Below are 12,347 nucleotides of genomic sequence, written 5' to 3'. Positions count from 1 at the left end.
CAAACCGAATTGGACAAGGGGTGGGGCGCGACCCCCCTTTCCTTCTCCCTATCCCTTTCATTCCTTCTCTCCTACACTGAATAGGAAATAGTAGGGGAATACTACTTGGACTGGGGCATCGTCTCACGATGATTCCACTTCCCAAAATTCCTAAATATTCCAAAATAAATCTCCGTCAGTTTTTATTCCGTTTGGTATGGGTTTTCTGCGAAACAAAAAACATGCAACAAACAGAAACTGGCACTGGGCACTGGATCAATATGTTAGTCCCAAAAATAGTATAAAAAGTTGCCAAAAAGTATATGAAAGTAGAATAACATTGGCATGGAACAGTCAAAAATTATAGATACGACGGAGACATATTAGGTCACTGCCATGAACTTGGCTAATGCTGGGTTCCCATGGATGGCGTTCTATGGCAGACGGATGTGTGCGACGTCGAAGTCGATGAGCTCGGTGCGGTAGTTGTTGCATTGGCCGAAGGTGACAGGGAGGCGGACTTGCCCTATCAGGGTGGTGGAGCCATCGGTAACTCCTGAGAAAGGCTTGGTAGGATGTAGCTGATCGTAGGGCACTTGAAGGCTATCGAACGTGTCGACGGACTGGACACTGAGCCCGGCGCCACCATCGATGAGGGTCTTGGTGACTTGAAAATTGTTGATGATGGGTGAACAGAGCATCGGGAGGACGCCAGCGGTTGCTGCGCATTTGAGGTTGTCCGCCGAGCTGAAGGTGATGGCGTACTTGGACCACCTGAGCGGGCGCGTGGCCTCGAGCCTGGGTAGGGCCGCGTTCACATCAAGAGAAAACTGCTTGAAGATGCGCTAGGAAGTCGGGGGCTGAGCACCGCCCAAGATGCAGGCGATAGCGCGTGGCTCCTGGAAGCCCCCATCCCTCTCGTCCTGATGATGGTCTCCGTTCCTTCTTGGTGGTGGCGGCAGCGGAGGGAGGCTAGGATTGCCCTGTGGACGGTCCTCATGAGGCTGGTCGCGCCACGCGCACTCACGAGGCTGCTCCTCCCAGTGGTCCTCAAGAGGCCAGTCACGCCACTCCTCGCGGGGGCCGCGGTTGTCCTAGCATCCTGCACTTCGTCCTCCTCCTCGGCCGTAGACCCAGTCGTTGCGCTCGGGGCGTCGACCGAAGCGTCCATCTCGGATGGCCCTGAGCTCTTGACAATCATTAGTGTTGTGGCTGTGTACGTTGTGGAAGGCGCAGAACGAACGGCTGCTTTTCGTTGACTCGGGGTGGTCCCGCCTCGCTTCGTGTCCGGCTCCGCCGCGAGCACGGCTACTCCCTTGCGCTTGACATCCTTGACCTTGGCTTTCTTCTCTTCTGGGTCGGCAGCAGGGAGCTCAAGGTGGGGGAGACGCCCTTCCTCATCTCTTGCGCACTTGCACTACTAGGGAAAACCCTAGTAGCAGCGTGGGTTTTAGGCTATCAGCAGCGCGGGTGGCTGTGCTACCAATAAGGCGCTACACCTAACTCTTAGTAGTAGCGTTGTATGTACCCGCGCTACTACTATTGACTATAGCAGCAGCGCTTTTACAGAACGCACTACTATTAGTTAGCTGTAGCGATTTCCTAGCCCCGCGCTACTACTATATCTTTCATCATTTCAACCATGTTTCAGCTTCAATAAACTACAATTTGGAGATACTAGGTACTACTAGATATAAATTTCATAAAGCCATAAAGCATTATAGGTACTAGGTAGTATCCCCTCAGTTCCAAATTACTCGTCGTGGTTTTAGTTCAAATTTGAACTAAAACCACGACGAGTAATTTGAAATGGAGGGAGTACTAGATATAAATTTCATATATACTCAACATGCATCCTCAAGCAGTACTAGGTGATATCGACGACGATCATCATATGTAGTTTTAGATGATATCGACGGCGATCATCATATGTAGTTCTACATGATATTGATGACAATCATCATATGTAGTTCTACATGATATCGACGACAATCATCATATGTAGTTCTAGATGATATCGACGACGATCATCATTCTCAAGCCTGTAGCTCGAGAAGGGAGAGGCGCCCCTCCTCAGCTCTCGCGCACTTGGTTGCCATGTTGAACATCTCTAGAGCCATGCACAGCTCCTCGTGGATGGCGAGCTCCTCCTTCATCTTGACATGGCGGACGCCAACGGAAAACGTTGAGATGATGGCCTTGTCCGTCACCTTGGGGATCTTGAGGCGAACACTATTGAAGCGGTGGATGTACTTCTGCAGGGTCTCTCCTTGCTGTTGCTTGATGCGGCACAGGTCATCTGCGACCAAAGGGCGGTCGCGAGTGCCCTGGAAGTTGGCGATGAAGCGGTCGCGCATCTCACCCCAGGAGGAGGTTGATCCCGCGGGCAGGTTCATGAGCCACGAGTGAGCGCCATCCTTGAGGGCCATGGGAAACCAGTTCGCCATGACTTTTTTGTCACCGTTGGCCGCCTCGATACTTAGCTCGTAGAGCTGCAAGAACTCCGCGGGTTCGAGGGTGCCGTCGTAGCGCGGAGGCAGATCCGGCTTGAACCTGCCTGGCCAAACGACAGTGCGCAGCTCAGGAATGAAGGCTCGGCAACCTGCTGTGGTCACCGGAGCCCGTCGTGGTGGAGGAGCATGGTCTTGGTACCCACGCACCACCACTGCAGGCAGCCCGGGGTCTTGACGTGGTGGTGCAGGGAGTGCAGGAGCATTTTCCTGTGGTTGGGACTTCTTGGCAGCTTCTTTCTTCATGCGCGAGAACGCGGCATGGCGGATCGTCCCACGGGACCGCACGTCTTGGGACGAGGACGCCTTCTTGGTGCGGAGGAGGCGTGGGTGCTCCATGTGCCGCGTGTCTTGGTGAGAGGGCGCCGTCTTGATGCAGGGGCAGTAGAGGCACCCCGTGAGCTACGTCTCCCACGGCCGGAGGCGGGCGAGGCAGCGAGAGCGATGGTGCAGGAGATCCCCCTACGGCGTTGATGAGCTCGGCGATGCGGTCCAGCCAGTCCTCGTACAGGTCATCAATCGGGCGGTAACGTAGGAGCTCGTGTGCCATGAGCAACGCCGCCTGTGCATCAGTGGGCGTACGGCGAGCGTGGGACGATGAGCTGGCCGGAGTCAATGGCGGGGTGGCGATGCGCCCGCCCCGCCGCACGGGCCGGTAGCGACATTGGCAACAGTTGATGGAGAATGGCGGGAAGGTCCGCCAACGGGCGCCGTCTGGGTGACGCGAGTGGCCAGGGCGGCTCGGCGCTCGGCGAGAGATCGGTGAGTGTCTGACATGGACGTGCTGGAGTCACAGAACGTGGATCGACGGAACGAAAGCTTTAGCGCACCCCTACCTGGCGCGCCAAATGTCGGATTTCGTGTTTTGGCAAAGCCCTTGAGGTTCAAACAGTGGGTTCCCCCGAAGATCTTTCCGCCCCTCGCGAGCCAGCCTAGTGAGGCCGCCCCTGAGGAGGTCTTGCGTCGTCCGCCTCGCGATGCTTGGCCCCTCGTGAGGATCTTGAGTGTTTGCTGGTGAAGATGGTCCGTACAGGCCCGCTGGTGGAGCCACGCCGTGGGCCACGGGCAGGCAAGTCTGGGGACCCCCGTTCCCAGGACGCCGACACCTTATTACCCAATTTTTATGCATTAGTTCAATCCTCAAACACTGCATGGTTAGGACTTGAATATTTGGGGGTACTGGGAAGTAGTGATGAGGTAGTACCTATTGCCTTTATTATCAAACCCTAGGAGTTACTTCTATGTTATGATTATACTGCTATGCTTTGCTCGTAGATGTGGTTTGGTTTGAGTGATCCATGACAGATGTGAGAGTTTTAATTAATGGTTAAACTTAAGGTGACTACTTTAATACACATCTGGGCATTAGAAGCATATTTTCATAGCAATATTTAAATATGGCAAAAAAAAATCAGATTTGTAAAGAGTAGCATCATACTTTTCAATCAAAGAAGCAATTTCGTAAGCACCCTTAAAAGCAACAAATTCTTCAATTAGTTGAACATCATAGTAACTATAAACACCCTTAGCATTAGAGGATACGATTCCATTATCACTAAACAAACACTGGTAGGGAAGGTGTTTCTTAGGGTCTTCAGAACAACAAGTATAATCATATATTTCACATGAATTCCAAGCATAGCATTGCAAACGATGAATTTGATCCAGTAAAAGTTTCTCTTTTTCAGATATTCGGTGTTGCACATAACAAGCATGCTCATCTAAAGATTTGCCCTCAACTAAGCTAGTTGGGGTTTCAGCACGAGCACATAGGGATCGAAGATGATCCAAGTAATAAGCTTCAGCAGTGTGATAGATTTTGAGTGGTTCTTCAACCATTGGTTTAGTAGGTACAACTAATTTTTTTGGTATTTTAAGTTTCCTACCCATAACTAAAGATAAAAACAACTAAGAACAGCAAATAAAAATTACTTAGTGATAAAGAAAACAAGCACACACGAGAATATTCACCCCACGCTATTGCTCCCTGGCAACGGCGCCAGAAAAACGTCTTGATAACCCACAAGTATAGGGGATCGCAACAGTTTTTGATAAGTAAGAGTGTCGAACCCAACGAGGAGCTAAAGGTATAACAAATATTCCCTCAAGTTCTATCGACCACCGATACAACTCTACACATGCTTGATGTTCGCTTTACCTAGAACAAGTATGAAACTAGAAGTACTTTGTAGGTGTTGTTGGATAGGTTTGCAAGATAATAAAGAGTACATAAATAAAAAGTAGGGGCTGTTTAGATAAAGAAACAAAAAATTTAATATAGCGAGTGTGGAAAAGTGGTGGTAGGAGTTGCGAAATTGCCCCTTAAGCAATTGACTACTTTACTAGACCGATAGCAAGTATTATGTGGGAGAGGCCATTGCTAGCATGTCATCCCTGACTTGGAATTCTATGCACTTATGATTGGAACTATTAGCAAGCATCCGCAACTAATAATGTTCATTAAGGTAGAACCCAACCATAGCATTAAGATATATTGGTCCCCCTTCAATCCCGTATGCATCAATTTCTATGCTAGGTTGAAGCTTCTGTCACTCTTGCCATCCAATACATAGTCCTATCAACATACAACTAACCCTAGGGTGTGATCCACGCGCGCAATCATATGATGGGCACCAAAGAACAGGAACATAACCACAAGCAAATTAAATCAATCATAGCAATTCATCAACCACCGATAGGACAACAAAAATGTACTCAGACATCATAGGATGGCAACACATCATTGGATAATAATATGAAGCATAAAGCACCATGTTCAAGGAGAGGGTACAGTGGGTTGCGGGAGAGTGGACCGCTGTAGATAGAGGGGGAAGGTGATGGAGATGTTGGTGTTGATGGCGGAGGTGTTGGTGTAGATCGCGGTGATGATGATGGCCCCCGGTGGCACTCCGGTGCCACCTGAAGCGAGGGGGAGAGAGCCCCCCTCCTTCTTCTTCTTCCTTGACCTCCTCCCTAGATGGGAGAAGGGTTTCCCCTCTGGTCCATGGCCTCCATGGCACGGCAGGGGCGAGAGCCCCTCCGAGATTGGTTCTGTCTCTCTGTCTCTCTCTGTTTCTGCGTTCTCAGATTCTTCCCTTTCACCGTTTCTTATATTCCCGGAGGTTCGTAATTCCGATTGGGCTGAAATTTTGACACAATCTCTATCCAAAAATTAGCTTTCTTGCGGCGAAAGAAGGACTCCAACCGCCTTACAGGGTGGCCACGAGGTTCAGGGGCGCGCCGGACACCCTGGGGCGCGCCCCCCTACCTCGTGCGCCCCCTCGGGCACCGTCTCACGATGATTCCACTTCCCAAAATTCATAAATATTCCAAAATAAATCTCCGTCAGTTTTTATTCCGTTTGGAATCCATTTGGTATGGGTTTTCTGTGAAACAAAAAACATGCAACAAAGAGAAACTGGCACTGGGCACTGGATCAATATGTTAGTCCCAAAAATAGTATAAAAAGTTGCCAAAATGTATATGAAAGTTGAATAACATTGGCATGGAACAATAAAAAATTATAGATACGATGGAGACGTATCAGGTCACTGCCATGAACTTGGCTAATGCTGGGTTCCCAAGGATGGCGTTGTATGGCAGACGGATGTGTGCGACGTTGAAGTCGATGAACTCGGTGCGGTAATTGTTGCATTGGCCGAAGGTGACAGGGAGGTGGACCTGCCCTATCGGGGTGGTGGAGCCATCGGTAACTCCTAGGAAAGGCTTGGTAGGATGTAGCTGATCATAGGGCACTTGAAGGCTCTCGAATGTCTCGACAGGCTGGACACTGAGCCCCACGCCACCGTCGATGAGGGTCTTGATGACTTGGACATTGCTGATGATGGGTGAACAGAGCATCGGGAGGACGCCAGCGGTTGCCGCGCATTTGAGCTGGTCGGCCGAGCTGAAGGAGATGGCGTACTTGGACCACCTGAGCGGGTGCGTGGCCTCGAGCCTGGGTAGGGCCACGTTCACATCAAGAGAAAACTGCTTGAAGATGCGCTGGGAAGTCGGGGGCTGAGCACCGCCCAAGATGCAGGCGATAGCGCGGGGGTCCTGGAAGCCCCCAGCCCTCTCGTCCTGATGATGGTCGTCGTTCCTTCTTGGTGGTGGCGGCGGCGGAGGGAGGCCAGGATTGCCCTGCGGACGGTCCTCATGAGGATGGTCGCGCCACGCGCACTCACGAGGCTGTTCCTCCAAGTGGTCCTCAAGAGGCCAGTCACGCCACTCCTGGCGGGGGCCGCGGTCGTCCTGGCATCCTGCACTTCGTCCTCCTCCTCGGTCGTAGCCCCAGTCGTTGCGCTCGGGGCGCCGACCGAAGCGTCCATCTCGGATGGCCCTGCGCTCTTGACAATCATTGGTGTTGTGGCTGTGTACATTGTGGAAGGCGCAGAACGAACGGCTGCTTTTGGTCAACTCGGGGTGGTCCCGGCCTCGCTTCGTGTCCGGCTCCGCCGTGAGCACGGCAACTCCCTTGTGCTTCACATCCTTGACCTTGGCTTTCTTCTCTTATGGGTCGGCAGCAGGGAGCTCAAGGAGGGGGAGACGCCCTTCCTCATCTCTTGCGCACTTGCACTACTAGGGAAAACCCTAGTAGTAGCGCGGGTTTTTAGGCTATCAGCAGCGCAGGTGGCCGCGCTACCAATAAGGCGCTACAGCGAACTCTTAGTAGTAGCGCTGTATGTACCCCTGCTACTACTATTGACTATAGCAGCATCGCTTTTACAGAACGCGCTACTATTAGTTAGCTGTAGCGATTTCCTAGCCCCGCGCTACTGCTATATCTTTCATCATTTCAACCCCGTTTCAGCTTCAATAAACTACAATTTCAAGATACTAGGTACTACTAGATATCAATTTCATAAAAGACATAAAGCATTATAGGTACTAGGTAGTATTCCCTCGGTTCCAAATACTCGTCGTGTTTTTAGTTCAAATTTGAACTAAAACCACGATGAGTAATTTGAAATGGAGGGAGTACTAGATAACAATTTCATATATACTCAACATGCATCCTCAAGCAGTACTAGGTGATATCGATGACGATCATCATATGTAGTTTTAGATGATATCAACGACGATCATCGTATGTAGTTCTACATGATATCGACGACAATCATCATATGTAGTTCTAGATGATATAGCCACCCACACACATATGTAGTTCTAGATGATATTGACGACGATCATCATCCTCAAGCCTGTAGCTCGAGAAGGGAGAGGCGCCCCTCCTCAGCTCTCGCGCACTTGGTCGCCATGTTGAACATCTCTAGAGCCATGCACAGCTCCTTGTGGATGGCGAGCTCCTCCTTCATCTTGACATGGCGGACGCCAACAGAAAACGTTGAGATGATGGCCTCGTCCGTCACCTTGGGGATCTTGAGGCGAACGCTGTTGAAGCGCTGGATGTACTTCTGCAGTGTCTCTCATGGTTGTTGCTTGATGCGGCACAGGTCGCCTGCGACCGAAGGGCGGTCGCGATTGCCCTGGAAGTTGGCGATGAAGCGGTCACGCATCTCACCCAAGGAGGAGGTTGATCCCGCGGGCAGGTTCAGGAGCCACGAGTGAGCTCCATCCTTGAGGGCCATGGGAAACCAGTTCGCCATGACTTTTTTGTCGCCGTTGGCCGCCTCGATACTTAGCTCGTAGAGCTGCAAGAACTCCGCGGGTTCGGGGGTGCCGTCGTAGCGCGGAGGCAGATCCGGCTTGAACTTGCCTGGCCAAACGACGGTGCGCAGCTCAGGAATGAAGGCTCGGCATCCTGCTGTGGTCACCGGAGCCCGTCGTGGTGCAGGAGCATGGTCTTGGTACCCACGCACCACCACTGCAGGCAGCCCGGGGTCTTGACGTGGTGGTGCAGGGAGTGCAGGAGCGTTTTCCTGCGGTTGGGGAACTTCTTGGCAGCTTCTTTCTTCGTGCGCGAGAACGCGGCATGGCGGATCGTGCCACGGGACCGCACGTCTCGGGGCTGGGACGCCTTATTGGTGCGGAGGAGGCGGGGGTGCTCCATGTGCCGCGCGTCTTGGCGCGAGGGCACATCTTGATGCAGGGGCGGTAGAGGCACCCCGTGAGCTACGTCTCCCGCGGCCAGAGGCAGGCGAGGCAGCAAGAGCGATGGTGCAGGAGAGCCCCCTACGGCGCTAATGAGCTCGGCAATGTGGTCCAGCCAGTCCTCGTAGAGGTCATCAATTGGGCGATAACGTAGGAGCTCGCGCGCCATGAGCAACGCGGCCTGTGCATCAGTGGGCGCGCGGCGAGCGTGGGACGATGAGCCGGCCGGAGTCAACGGCGGTGTGGCGATGCGCCTGCCCCGCCGCACGGGCCGGTAGCGGCATTGGAAACAGGTGATGGAGAACGGCAGGAAGGTCCGCCAACGGGCGCCGTCTGGGTGACGCGAGTGGCCAGGGCGGCTCGGCGCTCGGCGAGAGCTCGGCGAGCGTCTGACATGGACGTGCTGGATCGACGGAAGGAAAGCTTTAGCGCACCTCTATCTGGCGTGCCAAATGTCGGATTTCGGGTTCCGGCAAAGCCCTTGAGGTTCAAACAGTGGGTTCCCCCGAAGATCTTTCCGCCCGTCGCCAGCTAGCCTAGTGAGGCCGCCCCTGAGGAGGTCTTGCATCGTCCGCCTCGCGAGGCTTGGCCCCTCGCGAGAATCTTGAGTGTTTGCTGGTGAAGATGGGTCGTACAGGCCCGCTGGTGGAGCCACGCCGTGGGCCACGGGCAGGCAAGTCTGGGGACCCCCGTTCCTAGGACGCCGACACCTTATTACCCAGTTTTTATGCATTAGTTCAATCCTCAAACACTGCATGGTTAGGACATGAATATTTGGGGGTACTGGGAAGTAGTGATGAGGTAGTACCTATTGCCTTTATTATCAAACCCTAGGAGTTACTTCTATGTTATGCTTATACTGCTATGCTTTGCTCGTAGACGTGGTTTGGTTTGAGTGATCCATGACATATGTGAGAGTTTTAATTAATGGTTAAACTTAAGGTGGCTACTTTAATACACATCTGGGTGGATTGGTTGAGGCACCCTGGAGCACCCAATGGTTGTCTGGGCACCTGGAGCAATCAGTGTTGTCCTGGGATATCCTGGAGTACCCGTTTGATCATCCTATGGTTTGCCACCCAGGCGCAACGGGATCCTAAGATTATTCATGCTGGAAACGTCCGTGTGCAGCCACAAGCCATTATGGGCTCTGGCATAGTTGAGTAAGTTGTGTGACCTCTTTTAGTGGTAGGCTAGCAGATGTAGGGGATGTAGGTGGTATTGTCTACCCAGAGTAAAGAGTTACTGCTTCTGAAAGACGGTGTCTCGGTCATTTGGTTCTCAAACACCATGTAGTACAAGAAATACAACGGAGGATATCGACTCTTGTGGGGAAAAGTGTGCAAACCTCTATAGAGTGTTTAAATTAATCATGGTTAGCCATGTCCCTGGTTATGGACATCTCGAGTATCTGGTATTTGAATTATTGATTTGATCTCATCACTCTATTAATTAATTTGTTGGGTTGATGATTATTAATTTGGGATTGAGTTGGAGGAACCTTCTCAATGTTTTCAACAAACTTTGTAGTTAAATAAAATTTATTCCTTTGTTGTAGGAAAAAATTAGCTTTCTCCAAATATAACCATAGAGCCTCCACCAGCCAAATATGCATATAGTTATAGTTGCTACTTGTTCATTGCTCTATAGTGTTATTTTGCCAGCATATTCCATGTGCTGACCCATTTCGGGCTGCAACGTATTATGTTGCAGACTTTTCAGACGAAGAGTAAGGTGCGCTAGGTCGTTATCGTGCACTCAGCTATGCCGTTGGAGTTGATGCACTAATTTTACCTTTGAAGCTTCCGTTATTATCTTCATTAGATGGCCTTCAGTCATATTATTGTAATAATTACTCTCTTTTGAGATCTTCGATGTAATAAGTGTGTGATTGGACTCTGTTATAAATCCTTCAAGTACTGTGTGTGTCAGCATTACCTATCCAGGGATGACACGTATAAACAGAGATTTGGCCATTTGAGGCCGGATTGCTACAATGCTCTAGAGGCCATAATAAAGTTCTTATTTATATTTCCTTATTTCATGATAAATGTTTATTATTCATGCTAGAATTGTATTAACTAGAAACTTAGTACATGTGTGAATACATAGACAAACAGAGTGTCCCTAGTATGCCTCTACTTGACTAGCTCGTTAATCAAAGATGGTTAAGTTTCCTAGCCATGAACATGCGTTGTCATTTGATGAACGGAGTCACATCATTAGAGAATGATGTGATGGACTAGACCCATCCGTTAGCTTAGCATTATGATCTCTTAGTTTATTGCTATTGCTTTCTTCATGACTTATACATGTTCCTATGACAATGAGATTATGCAACTCCCGAATATCGGAGGAACACCTTGTGTGCTATCAAACGTCACAACAAAACTGGGTGATTATAAATATGCTTTACAGGTGTGTCCGATGGTGTTTGTTGAGTTGGCATAGATCGAGATTAGGATTTGTCACTCCATGTATCGGAGAGGTATCTCTGGGCCCTCTCGGTAATGCACATCACTATGACCCTTGCAAGCAATGTGACTAATGAGTTAGTCACGGGATGATGCATTGCGGAACGAGTAAAGAGACTTGCTGGTGACGAGATTGAACTAGGTATGATGATACCGACGATCGAATATCGGGCAAGTAACATACCGATGACAAAGGGAACAATGTATGTTGTTATGCGGTTTGACCGATAAAGATCTTCATAGAATATGTAGGAACCAATATGAGCATCTAGGTTCTGCTATTGGTTATTGACCGAAGATGAGTCTCGGTCATTCCTATATAGTTCTCGAACCCGTAGGGTCCGCACGCTTAATGTTCGATGACGATATGTATTATGAGTTATGTGATTTGATGTACCGAAGGTTGTTTGGAGTCCTGGATGTGATCAAGGACATGACGAGGAGTCTCGAAATGGTCAAGACATAAAGATTCATATATTGGAAGGCTACATTCGGACACTGGAATGGTTTAGGTAGTTTTGGATAAGTTTCGGAGTACCGGGGATTACCGGAACACCCCCCCCCCCCCCCGGGAAGTTATTGGGCCTCATGGGCCTAATGGTGGAAGAGAGGAGGCAGCCAAGGTGTGGCACGCGCCCCCTAGACCAAAACGAATTGGACTAGGGCTAGGGGGCCGACCCCCTTTCCTTCTCTTCTTCCTCTCCTTCCTTCTTCTCCTACTTGGACTACTTGGACTAGGAAAAGGGGAAACCTACTCCTACTTGGAGTAGGAATCCCCCCTTTGGGCGCACCCCTTGAGGCCGGCCCTCCTCCTCCTTCCCTCCTTTATATACGGGGGTGGGGGCACCCCAGAGACACACAAGTTGATCTTTAGCCGTGTGTGGTGCCCCCCTCTATAGTTTTCCACCTCGGTCATATTGTCATAGTGCTTAGGCGAAGCCCTACGTCGGTAAGTTCATCATCACCGTCAACACACCGTCATGCTGACGCAACTCACCCTCAGCCTCAACTGGATCAAGAGTACGAGGGACGTCACCAAGCTAAACGTGTGCAGATCGCAGAGGTGTCGTGCGTTCAGTACTTGATCGGTTGGATCACCAAGACGTTCGACTACATCAACCGCGTTACTAAACGCTTCCGCTTTCGGTCTATGAGGGTATGTAGACACACTCTCCCCTCTCATTTCTATGCCATCTCCTAGATAGATGTTGCGTGATCGTAGTTAAAAATTTGAAATACTGCATTCCCCAACACAAACCTTGCTGGGCAAGTGTACTACGCACCACCACATCTATTCTTCCATCAATCCACTAAAGCAGGAGTAGGGTCT

The sequence above is a fragment of the Triticum aestivum genome, chromosome 4A (assembly GCF_018294505.1).
Source record: "Triticum aestivum cultivar Chinese Spring chromosome 4A, IWGSC CS RefSeq v2.1, whole genome shotgun sequence".
In the NCBI taxonomy this organism is placed as follows: Eukaryota; Viridiplantae; Streptophyta; class Magnoliopsida; order Poales; family Poaceae; genus Triticum; species Triticum aestivum.
Note: the sequence above shows the minus strand (reverse complement) of the source record.